At 44.3% G+C, this 12784-nt stretch overlaps 1 protein-coding gene across 1 annotated transcript in view; it reads left to right on the top strand.

Annotated features, from left to right (window-relative positions):
• The window catches only part of LOC146063091 (vomeronasal type-2 receptor 26-like), a 97616-nt gene that overhangs the window by 60998 nt on the left and 23834 nt on the right, over positions 1 to 12784 (top strand). The window lies entirely within an intron of this gene.

The following is a 12784-nucleotide window of genomic DNA, read 5'->3' on the forward strand; positions in this document are numbered from 1 at the left end:
CTACCCTGTCTGGGGTGTTGCTGTCTGCTGTAGTGTTTCTAGCACAGGTCTGGTTTGCAGTGCTGATATACAGATCACACTGTGCTAGAAGCACTACAGCAGACAGATACACCCCAGGCAGGGAAGCGGAACTGCATGGGTTTTCAAAGATGGCGGGTGCTAGAATGAACACTATAGTAACTCAGTGGGCTAGACCGTTTTAGATGATTGCAGGTACTTATTAGGATGAGTGCGCCACATAACTGTTCAGACCTTTAGTTGCATAGACTGCATGTGTGTATTCCAATGAGCACACAAATCTGTGAATTAGCAGCTCCACCATTGTGTGAGTGACAGCAATCTCACTCTGTGAGAGTGCTGAATCTGCACTTACCCACAGGCTGTGATGGCGTACCATATCTGTACTGCGCAAGGAACACGTCCATTAAGGCGCCAGCCTTAATGATCGGAATTTCATTGCTTTTTGGAGTTTGAGTGGAAGAGTTACAACAGGTTTCAGAAATGCCAGATCATGTTTAAGAAGCCTTAATGGGACATGTGAAACCGTAAGGTTTTTTGTCAATGGAATATATATATATATATATATATATAGAGAGAGAGAGAGAGAGAGAACACAAAGACCGGCAGCAATCCACAGGCTCCTAGGCTGAAGTCCTTTGCTGGGTGCCCTTACTAGTGGATAGCATAAGGTAGGAGACAGGTATGACACTCGCAGACAAAAAAGAGACACGAGACACTTGCAAGCAGGTAGGCAGCAACATTTCAATGCTTTACTAGCATTATCATCAGGCTCGAAATACAAATGAATGTACACATACCTTTATACACCAGTGCAGTGTTCAAACGGCGCCCACACCAGTAAGTCCGGACTTCCGGGTCCGCGGCGTGTGACGTCATCGCGCGTACGGCGCACTATCTGTGACAGCAACCCATCACCATGACAACCCCCTACACAAATGAGGGAAAACAAGACGGACAAAAATACACATTAAAAAACAAGCATTACAAGTCATAGCAATAGATGGATATAAATATAGCACAGCAATGCATATAGTTAGGTGGTTTACAGCTTACAATGAATACACAGACGATACATGATGGAGTAGGGGAACGCTAGAAACCAATCAAATGAATTGGTTCATATATAAAAAAGGGACGTGTCCTGAATAGATTAAGATATGTATACTAATATAGATGCTTCTGACAAGCAGAAAGGACAAATGAACCAAATGATCGGGGATACGCCATTTGGATAAATGATCGGGGATACGCCATTTGGTTCATTTGTCCTTTCTGCTTGTCAGAAGCATTTATATTATTATATATCTTAATCTATTCAGGACACGTCCCTTTTTTATATATGAACCAATTCATTTTATTGGTTTCTAGCGTTCCCCTACTCCATCATGTATCGGCTGTGTATTCATTGTAAGCTGTAAACCACCTAATTATATGCATTGCTGTGCTATATTTATATCAATCTATTGCTAGGACTTGTAATGCTTGTTTTTTAATGTGTATTTTTGTCCGTCTTGTTTTCCCCCATTTGTGTAGGGGGTTGTCATGGTGATGGGTTGCTGTCACAGTGCGCCGTACCCGCGATGACGTCACACGCCGCGGACCAGGAAGTCCGGACTCGCTGGCGTGGGCGCCGTTTGAACACTGCACAGGTGTATAAAGGTATGTGTACATTCATTTGTATTTCGAGCCTGATGATAATGCTAGTAAAGCATTGAAACGTTGCTGCCTACCTGCTTGCAAGTGTCTCTGTTTTGTCTGCGAGTGTCATACCTGTCTCCTACCTTATATATATATATATATATATATATATATATATATATATATATATATAGAAAGGGGGGGAGATCAGAGTGCGCTAGTAGAACAATAAATGTCACTTTGTAGAAAGAAGTATATTTAATATAAAATACATATAAAAGGTACACATATATATCATGTACAATAAAAGAACAGGATAAGAGACAGACCAGCACTCAGTGAATAGGTGAAAAAAATCAGTGTATTAAAGTTGTATCACAGCATAGTAACAATAGGTAATTACAACATCACAGCTGACCCGACAGCTGTTTCAGACTGGATCACACGTCCAGTTCTCATCAGGGGTACTGACAGTTACTAAGGCAGCTACATTTATAGTACAAATAAAGGCGCCAAGTACGCCCAGAATCCAGTACTAGCGCTGTCACTCAGCACCACGGGGTGTGCTGTAGCGTCCAGTTGCTAGGCGACCAAGAGGGGGCGTCTAGCTGCTCAGCGCGTCACAGGGGAATCCCAGTCACGGCTGTGTTGAACTGTCAGTGCGGCTAGATGTATTAATATCGGCAGATAGTAGCGCTAGCGCTATTGCCGTGCCTCTAGTGAAGGGGGGGTGAGTGTGCAGTGACCATGTTTCTGAAAGAACGGGGGTGGGAACAAGTCCACGGTACATGACTGAAATGGGAGCTTTATCAATGCAGCTGCTGGGACAGGGTGATGGAGCCGTCACTTTACAATTAAGCGTTGCGGTGTCAGCGTGCGTATTGAATGCTGGCACTGTGGAATCCATATTGGAGCACTGGTTTGAAATTATGGCCAAATAACTGCTAAGTGTTGAAAGGTAGTATCCTGTGTGGTTACAGATGTATCTCCTAATACCCAGAATGCCACGACCTGGCTATCCCGCAAACATGGAGTATACAAATGCTCAGGTTGCACCAATTGCAACTTTCTGGTCACCGGGAATGAATTCACAAACCCAGCAACTGGACAGAAATACAAACTACATCACAGGCTAGACTGCAATAGCAGATACGTAGTCTATGCGTTAATATGTCCTTGTAAGTTGATTTATATCGGCAAGACGACCAGAATGATCAAAGAGAGACTTGGACAACACAGGTCATCCATTAAGAAAAGCTCATCTACTACTAATGCAACCGTGGACCTCAAACAACTCCCTGTGGCAAGACATTACCTTGAAAAAGGACACAATATCGGACACCTCAAATGTCACCTCATTGACCACATACCGCCACTTAGGCGAGGTGGGGACAGAGACAAACTCCTATTACAGCGTGAACTCAAATGGATTTATCGTTTGAATACCCTCACTCCTCATGGCCTAAATGAGGACTTTAAAATGGGCTGCTTCATCTAGCAGACACCTCACGGACAGTGCCTGAGTGTACTCATCTATGGACATTCTTAAGACACATGTCCAACCCCTTTTTTGACTAGCGCTTAAACACATACCACTAAAATAATGTACACAAACTGAATTGGGAACAGGTCGGGCAGTCTTCTCTGATGCCATGGCTTGTGATTCTTTTCTTTTAAAAGCACAACAGACACATTACAATAACCCGGCCGTGGGTATGTGAGCTGGACTTTATGCTATATATTAACCCCGCCGTGGGCATGTGAGCTGGACTCTATGTTATATATTAACCCCGCCGTGGGCAAGAGAGCTGGACGTTGTCTTTATACTATCTTTTGTGGACTAACGCTGTTATATGCATTTTGGGCTGATTCAATGACTATACATATTTATTTAAGTCATGCTATAATCGGTCGACTTAATTTTGTGCTGACACCGCTGTGTGTCAGGTTATTCATTGACCTGATGATTCGTACTTTATCAAAGCCACCATGTTGATTTTGTGTACTAACACTGCTATATGCCAATTGGGCTGATTTAATATATCTACATTATGCTTTAAATGGTCGACATTAGCATATGCTGACACCGCCGTGTGTCAGTATGGTTATCAACCTGTAGATACGTGTTTTATTTAAGTCGCCCTAATGACTTTGCTGCCCATTGTCTACACACTCAAAAAGTTGACACCACCGTGTGTCCGGGTGTTTGTTCCTCAGACTGCGCTATAATTATGCATATATGCAGCAAATACACAGGATACTACCTTTCAACACTTAGCAGTTACTTGGCCATAATTTCAAACCAGTGCTCCAATATGGATTCCACAGTGCCAGCATTCAATACGAACGCTGACACCGCAACGCTTAATTGTAAAGTGACGGCTCCATCACCCTGTCCCAGCAGCTGCATTGATAAAGCTCCCATTTCAGTCATGTACCGTGGACTTGTTCCCACCCCCGTTCTTTCAGAAACATGGTCACTGCACACTCACCCCCCCTTCACTAGAGGCACGGCAATAGCGCTAGCGCTACTATCTGCCGATATTAATACATCTAGCCGCACTGACAGTTCAACACAGCCGTGACTGGGATTCCCCTGTGACGCGCTGAGCAGCTAGACGCCCCCTCTTGGTCGCCTAGCAACTGGACGCTACAGCACACCCCGTGGTGCTGAGTGACAGCGCTAGTACTGGATTCTGGGCGTACTTGGCGCCTTTATTTGTACTATAAATGTAGCTGCCTTAGTAACTGTCAGTACCCCTGATGAGAACTGGACGTGTGATCCAGTCTGAAACAGCTGTCGGGTCAGCTGTGATGTTGTAATTACCTATTGTTACTATGCTGTGATACAACTTTAATACACAGATTTTTTTCACCTGTTCACTGAGTGCTGGTCTGTCTCTTATCCTGCTGCAAGGTTGGGTAAGTGCTTTCTTTATCTACTAAATTGGACCCTGCACCAAAACGTTACCATATGCTACAGAGTGCCGTTTTGAGAACCCCTTGCTATATATATATATATATATATATATATATATATATATATATATATATATGCATAACAGCAGTGTAGACCCCTGGGCATAGCAATGTATTGGGGCCCCTACCTATCCTCCAGCGGTAGGGGTGGGTGCTATGAGCGGAAGCTTTGATGTCCCGAGGGTGGTAGGGGGTATTATATCAACCGCTCAGCATGTAGGGCCTGGATCAGTAATTTCCACTAATTACCCCTTTACTGTACAGATTGTGGGAGATGGGGTGGGAGAAGGGGGCATTGGGCTGAATGAAGGTGTCCCAATACATAACTTCCAGGGTGGTACAGGATGTTTAATACGCAGAGGAGGGGTGTATAGTGGAGTGGGCTTATTATTCATAATTTTCTGGTGGGAGTACATCTTGCTTGACTGCAGATATCTCCAGTTCCCAGAAATAGATTTCTTAGCTTTAAATGGAATTGAAAACTAGAGAATCCCACCTACCAAATGCTATTTGGGAACTAGGGGATCAGAGTTCAGGAGGCAGAGCAATCTGCCAACGAGGTTATAAAACTACATACCAGGTGTGTGGAGCTGGAGCAGTAACCAGCTGCTGGAAGGCTGATATCTCTTGTTCTGGGCACAGTAGAGACCAGCTTCTAGTGTACATCAAAGAGGGAGAGTTCCAGCTTTTGGAATATACCCTCATAAAAACTCCATGTCAGACAGAACCTGAAATATCTGACTGGGGAGAGCAATTAACAGGCTTGGATGGGACCACTGATTTGAAGTCAGATATCTCCGGTTCCCCATGGCCGATTTTTAAAATTCTTGTACCCATGGAAAGAGGGGACGCTCAGCTTTCAGAATAGGGCCCTCAGATTCCTGGGGGGTTTCTGGGTACTCAGAAACCCCCCCCTGCGTGCGCTCCTGGGCATGGTAAAAAAAAAAAAACAGATTAATGTAAAAAAATGCAAAATCATGCACTTGGTCACAAAAACCCAAAGGCTAAATATAGTATTAAAGGCACTATATTGGGAACTACTGAGGAGGAGAGGGATCTAGGTGACACTACTACAGGTGTCATAAAGGCAGGTAAACAATGTAACAAAGCAATGAGTAGGCAAGTCATGCTTGGTACTCAAGTAAAGGATTCAGCAGCAGAAATAAGTAATAATGCCACTGTATAGGTCACTGGTGCGGCCTCATCTAGATACTGTGCCCAGTTCTGTATAGGTCATTGGTACGGTCTCCTCTATATACTGTGCCCTGTTATGTATAGGTCACTGGTGCAGCCTAATCAAGATACTGTGTCCATTTCTGTATACTGTAGGTCACTGGTGCGGCCTCATCAATATATTGTGCCCATTACTGTATAGGTAATTTATATGACCTTATCTAGATACTGTGCCCAGTTCTGTATAGGTCTCTAAAATGACCTCCTCTAGATACTGTGCGCAGTTCTGTATAGGTAATTTATATGACCTTATCTAGATACTGTGGCCAGTACTGTATAAGTATTTTATATGACCTTATCTAGATACTGAGCCCAGTTCTGTATAGGTCACTGGTACAAACTCCTCTAGATACTGTGCCCAGTTCTGTATAGGTCACTGGTGCAACCTCATCTAGATGCTGTGCCCAGTTCTGTATAGGTCACTAGTGTGGCCTCATCTACATACGGCGCTCAGTACTGTATAGGTCATTGGTACAACCTCATCTAGATACTGTGTCTAGTTCTGTATAAGCCACTGGTATGGCCTCATATAGAGTAATGTTCACAGTTATGTATATGTTATTGATACAAGCTCATCTAGATACTGTGTCCAGTTGTATATAGGTCACTGGTACAGACCTATATCTCCAGACAGGGGCGGAACCAGGAGAAAATGACAGGGGGGCAACATGATCGTGAGAGTTTGGGAGGGGGAGGGTGTTAGAGGTGCCAGTGTACATGCTAAGAGAGCAGTGAGACAGAGGAGATAAGAGAGAGGGTGGAAAGTAGGCCCTGGCTTTTATAGTAAAAAGGCCCAACTTGGCGACAAAAGTGAAGGATTTAGTTGTGCGTACGTCGAAGGCCCACTCCAGAAAAGGAGTTGTGGCCACACAAAAGGGGGCATGTCCTTGAGTGTAGATTACCACACCATATACAAATTCTTCACATTATGCAACAAAATAATAAACCCCAATACACTAGCCCCTTACACATGATGCCACACGGATTGTGCAAAATTCACATAATGCCACACGGATTGAGCCAAAATTCACATAATGCTACATGGATTGAGCCAAAATTTACAATATGCTCCATAAACAGGGACGTTACGTGACAAAGGCGCGCATTAAAAATTTACACCATAATGCCCATTACATGTTAAGCCACACACCATAATATCCATTACGTATTATGACAAACATCATAGTGCATATTAAAAACTATGCTACATAAGTGCTGCTTACCTAAATGCTCATTGCCAAGGGTTCCATGCTCATTGCCAGGGGTTCCATGCTCATTTCCAAGTGGGAATACATGCTCGCGGTAACCGAGGGACCGCCGCCGCCAGGCAGAAGTGACAGCCAATGACATCCAGGCAGAGAGTGGGGGCTGCCCGGCTGTATATTTAGAGCACTACAGGTCCTGGCTATTTAAAATAATACCCCTTTCACACCAGGAAATGCAGGGATTTACCTGGGAATATGGTCACAGGATGATGCAGGAACATTCCCAGGTTGGCCCCTTGTACACCGGCCTAGTCCCTGCATTTTCTGGTGTGAGTGGGAGAGAAAACCACCCCCCCCCCCCTTTAACTGGCTATATCATTTAACTGGCTATATCTTTGGAACCTACTGACCCATTTACATGAGAACAGTATCATAATGAAGAACTTTGGAGTGATTTTAGTCCTGTGAAACTGGGCCATGTGGTTCCAGATAAATCTGCCCTCAAACAACATGAACAACCATGAAATTACATTTCAGAAATAAAAAAAAATTGGTTTACCCGCAATATCTCCGAAACCAATTGACCCATATGGACCAGCCTGGTATCAGGCCCAACTATATGGGTTTGAATAAGATCAGCCATGAGCTTCTGTGATAATGGGGGGGACTGGCAGCTGTTGGAACTGGGTGGGGGTTGGAATTAGCGGGTCCCATGTTATCCTATGGGGAAAACGTTCCAGCTTTGCCCGTCGGTATCTCCGGTTCCAAGAGGGCTAGCGATGCTGGGCTTGGTTTGTTGCGCTATGTCAAAAATTACAGGGGGGAGGGGGGCACCTGGGCCCCCCATTTCCGCCCATGTCTCCAGATGCATATAAATACATTAGAGACTGTACATTAGAGACTGGCCAACTTAAATGGTACATGACCCGATAGTCTAAAAAAAAATGTATAATTTGGAGAAAACAAGAGAAAGGGAGAACATGATAGAAACTTTAAAATACACAGTAACAAGGGTTTTGACAAGGTCCAGGAGAGATATATTTTTTCAAATGAAGGGAAGAATTAGAACAAGAGGAAATGCACTGACACAGGGGGAGGGCCGTTCTGGGGAAATTTGAGGAAAATTACATTATAGAAATGGTAGTGGACAAGTGAAATAGCCTCCGGTCACAGGTGGCAGAAGATAAGGCAGTAGAGCAATTTTAACATGCATGGGATAGACATGGGGAAATACTTACACACAGGGCTATTTTTCAGCAGGCTCCAGCAGGAACTGAGGCCCTTATTCTAGTTCACTCTTTCTGACAAAATATTTTTTAGATGGACAAAACCATGTGCACTGCAGGTGAGGCAGGTGTTACTTGTGCAGAAATAATTAGATTTGGGTGGGGTTTTACACCTGCCTCACCTGCAGTGCACATGGTTTTGTCCATCTAAAAAATATTTTATCAGAAAGAGTGAACCAGAATAAGGGCCTCAGTTCCTGCTGGAGCCTGCTGAAAAATAGCCCTGCTTACACAGAATTAAGAGGTAAAAATATGGTTATAAAAGGGGCAGACTAGATGGTTCTTATCTGCTGTTACAGTCTATGTTTCTATGTTACAATATGTCCTCTCAGAGGAACTATTACACTGACCCTCATTAATGTATTCTTTTCTCTGTATAAAGTGAATTAAAGAAGACATATCTAATCTGGTATTCCAGATACTTCTTTCCACATGCCCACCACCCAGGGCTCTAGAGACAGACATTGTATTATTATCACATAGCTGCAGATAGTGACCTGATATCCCTACTAAATATGATGACCAACCTAAGACAATATGGTGAATGGATATAACATTGTGCCTAATACCCCTTTCACACCAGAAAATGCAGGGACATACCCGGGAATACAGTCCTGGAATCATGCAGATACATTCCCGGTTTGGCCCCTTTTACACCAGCCTAATCCCTGAATTTTCTGGTGTGAGGGGGGAGATAACCCCGACCACTCTATTACCTGAAGGCAGATTCAGGGAATCCCTCCACCTGCATGTGGACACCGTAGCACTGTCACCAGCCCCTGGCCGCACACCAGGCGGATACCCTCTGCTGCTCCCGCTGTCTCTTCTATGTGCCTGCTGCATCCCAGCCACTCATATCTCAGGCACCGGCGGGAAGGGGAGAGGCACACTCCGTCCCCAGCAGTCATCCGATGGCTTCCCCAGGGGTGGCCCCCGGAGCAGGGCTGCCCGGACCCTTCCCCCTGGCTACACTTCCCCCTGGGTGGGGGACGACAGTGCAGGATGTGTTTCAGCGTCACTTAGCGGTTGCTTAGCAACGGGGGGTGCGGGGCGACGCACGCTCAGCCACATGAGAGTAATAGTAATTACAGGGGGCTGATTGGCCAGAGTATCCCTTTTAAGGGATCTGGCCCAGCTCAGTCCCACCAATGATATTGTTCATGCAGTAAGTCCTGGCCTTACTGCTGTCCTGGTCTTGTCCTAGTCTTGTGCTGGTCTTGTCCTGGTCCTGTTTTGGTCCTGTCCTGGTCAGCGTTCCTGTCTTGTCAAGTTTTACAGAATAAACATTACTAAATGAAAGCGCATGTACAGTATACCAATGTATGAAATTTATTAAAGGAACAATATTAAAATGATGTTTATAAGCAATCTTGGATAATGTCCCTTAATTTAGTGTCAATGTCCAGAGACTGGTGTGCACCACAGTCTCTATTTTAAATTCTGGGACTAATAAAAGTCAATAATCCTTTGTAAAGTCAGACAATATTATGATTATTGTAGAACAAGATATCTCACCACTTGTTGCTCCTTAGGATACTGGTTTGCGGGCATTAAGGATCTTGTAGTTTCACACACTTATGATGTTGAAAAAGTCTCTTGGCCGGAGCTTAGCCGGAGCTTACCGGACCTAGGCAGTACTCGGTGGGACGTTTGTAAGGCTCCAATAGATGTCTGCAGGGTGCGCTCCTCAATAACGGCACGGCAGGTGTTAGTAGAATGCTGTGTCTGGGAAGGTTTTATCAGCCGCGTGCAGATAGAAGCCCTCAGCGCCGCACATCAGGTGGCTGACGGTGCTGGATTGACGAGCCGGACCGGACTGCCCCTACCGCCGGGAAGATGTTTCATGACCACGGCTGGGGATATCGACCTGTAGTGCTCTGTGCGTAGCAGCAAGGATGGAGATAAAGTTTCTATATAGCCCGAAGGGGGTGCACGGCTCTTTCCTTGATGCGTTTCTCCGTCTGTTTCTCTGTCTGTTATATCGGACAGTTTCCTCGCACCTTCTGAGGAAACTGTCTGATATAACAGATGGAGAAACGCTCCCAGGAAAGAGCCCTGCACCCCCTTGGGCTATAGAGAAACTTTATCTCCACCCTTGCTGCTACGCACAGAGCACTACAGGTCGAAATCCCCAGCCGTGGTCATCCAACATCTTCCCGGCGGTAGGGGCAGTCCGGCTCGTCAATCCAGCACCGTCAGCCACCTGATGTGCGGCGCTGAGGGCTTCTATCTGCAAGCGGCTGATAAAACCTTCCCAGACACGGCGTTCTACTAACACCTACCATGCCATTATTGAGGAGCGCACCCTGCAGACATCTATTGGAGCCTTACTAACGTCCCACAGAGTACTGCCTAGGTCCGGTAAGCTCCAGGCCAGAGATCTTTTCAACATCATAAGTGCGTGAAACTACAAGATCATTAATGCCCACAAACCAGTATCCTAAGGAGCAACAAGTGGTGAGATATCTTGTTCTACAATAATCATAATATTGTCTGACTTTACAAAGGATTATTGACTTTTATCAGTCCCAGAATTTAAAATAGAGATTGTGGTGCACACCAGTCTCTGGACATTGACACTAAATTAAGGGACATTGCCCAAGGGTACGCTATATATTAGTTTTATCCAAGATTGCTTATAAACGTCATTTTAATATTGTTCCTTTAATAAATTTCATACATTGGTATACATGCGCTTTCATTTTAGTAATGTTTATTCTGTAATATTGTTGTTTTTTGTTGGGAGCTGCATATATATACCAATTTCGAAGCACCCCAGTGAATTGGGATATATATCCACTTAAGCAACTTATCTGTATATTTTTTTAAATCTGCGCCTGATTTTTTAGTTCCGTTCAAGTCTTGTCTACCATTCCCATCCTATACTCCTGTACGTAAGACCTGGTTGCATCGGGGTTGGAGCGGTCCTAACTCACTCCTTTGAACACTGCAACTATAGGAGAATCCTAGTTACCAGCAGACTATGGTCACCTGTCCAAGGAGGTCAACAGAGTCAGTTTAGGGTGTGACATGGCCGTCCTAAACGGGCAGTCCGGGCTGAGGGCTCTGCCCACTACCACACTAATGTACACACTTACGTTACAGTGTACATGCGCAGGTATCTCAGAAAATGCCGCAATGCCATTTTCTCAGTGATTTTTGCACCACTGCGGATGCCAGGACTGCTGAGTGTAAGTATTTATAGCAATTCCAGTGCTTTGTATTCTCTGTTACACTACATACAGAAGACAGTGATGTTCTAGATGTTATTGTCCAAAGTTTTTACAGTAAAGTTTTTGGAAATATTATTTGTATTTTACAGCTACATCGTTATCTGCGGAATGAGAGACGTATGGATGGGGATCCACTTTTTAATAACAATAGAGATTTAGTTACCTCATATAAAATTATAAATTGGCAACTTTTCAAAGAGACTTTCTTCATAACACATGTCGGTCATACAATGGAAAAAGATGAAAAACACCTAAACTTTTCTATTCAGCCGAATAAAATTTTTTGGAAAAACAATGAGGTCAGGCAGATATGCACCTTTTATTTATTATTTAATATAACAATGTGTAATCTGCCAAGCTCTTAATGCTTAGTAGAACTGTCATGGAAACATTTGCAGAATTGGACCCACTTCTGATGCCTGGACTGCGCCCTCCCAATGCCGCATCGCCGCCCTTCCCCGACACACAAGATATGTTTGCATCGTTCTGGGATGTGACCACAGTTAGACACTTCGTGGCTGAATATAAAAGAAGTGCAAAAATCGGCTAATAATGATTTTTTGCATTTCTGCGATCAAAGCCGAATCAGGCCCAATGTACTTTGACACCGCTTTAAAAAGAATAAATGTCGGGAAGAAATAGTGTCCGTGTTTGCTGGAGGTGCAAGAGACCGGCCAAACTCGGACATAGTTTTAAAGCGGCAATCATTTACGAGGCTTGGTTTTGCTTGCAAATGATTGCTGTTCTATAAAATGCCCTAGTTCAGCCCGGTCCTGGGCCAAGGGATATATACACCAGAAAAGTGTAACGCGTGAAACTATTTTTTCCCAAAATCATGCAGAACAAAATAAGCTTTTATGGCAGCGTATTAGAAGAAGTAAGGACACCTTCAGTGTCAAACATTATCCACTGTGTATGAGGAGGACGACCGTATCAATCTCTAAGTCTGGTCTCTTGTCTGCTCTGGTTCTCCTCCCTAACTGAGCCCATGAGTCTCCTTTTGTTGTGTTGCTCTACTAGGTTATGGAATGGAAATTGCTGGTAGCCAGTGTATCAGTTTATTAGGCAAACACCATTTGATCCACTCCTCACAGCAAAGATGAAACGTTGAATAGGGGACTCTCCTATTGTGGGAGAAAATCAGCTCCTGTATGTATGAACATAAGGAAGCCAGGTATAAAGAAAAACT

The sequence above is a fragment of the Crinia signifera genome, chromosome 3, assembly GCF_055691185.1.
Source record: "Crinia signifera chromosome 3, ASM5569118v1, whole genome shotgun sequence".
Taxonomy (NCBI): Eukaryota; Metazoa; Chordata; class Amphibia; order Anura; family Myobatrachidae; genus Crinia; species Crinia signifera.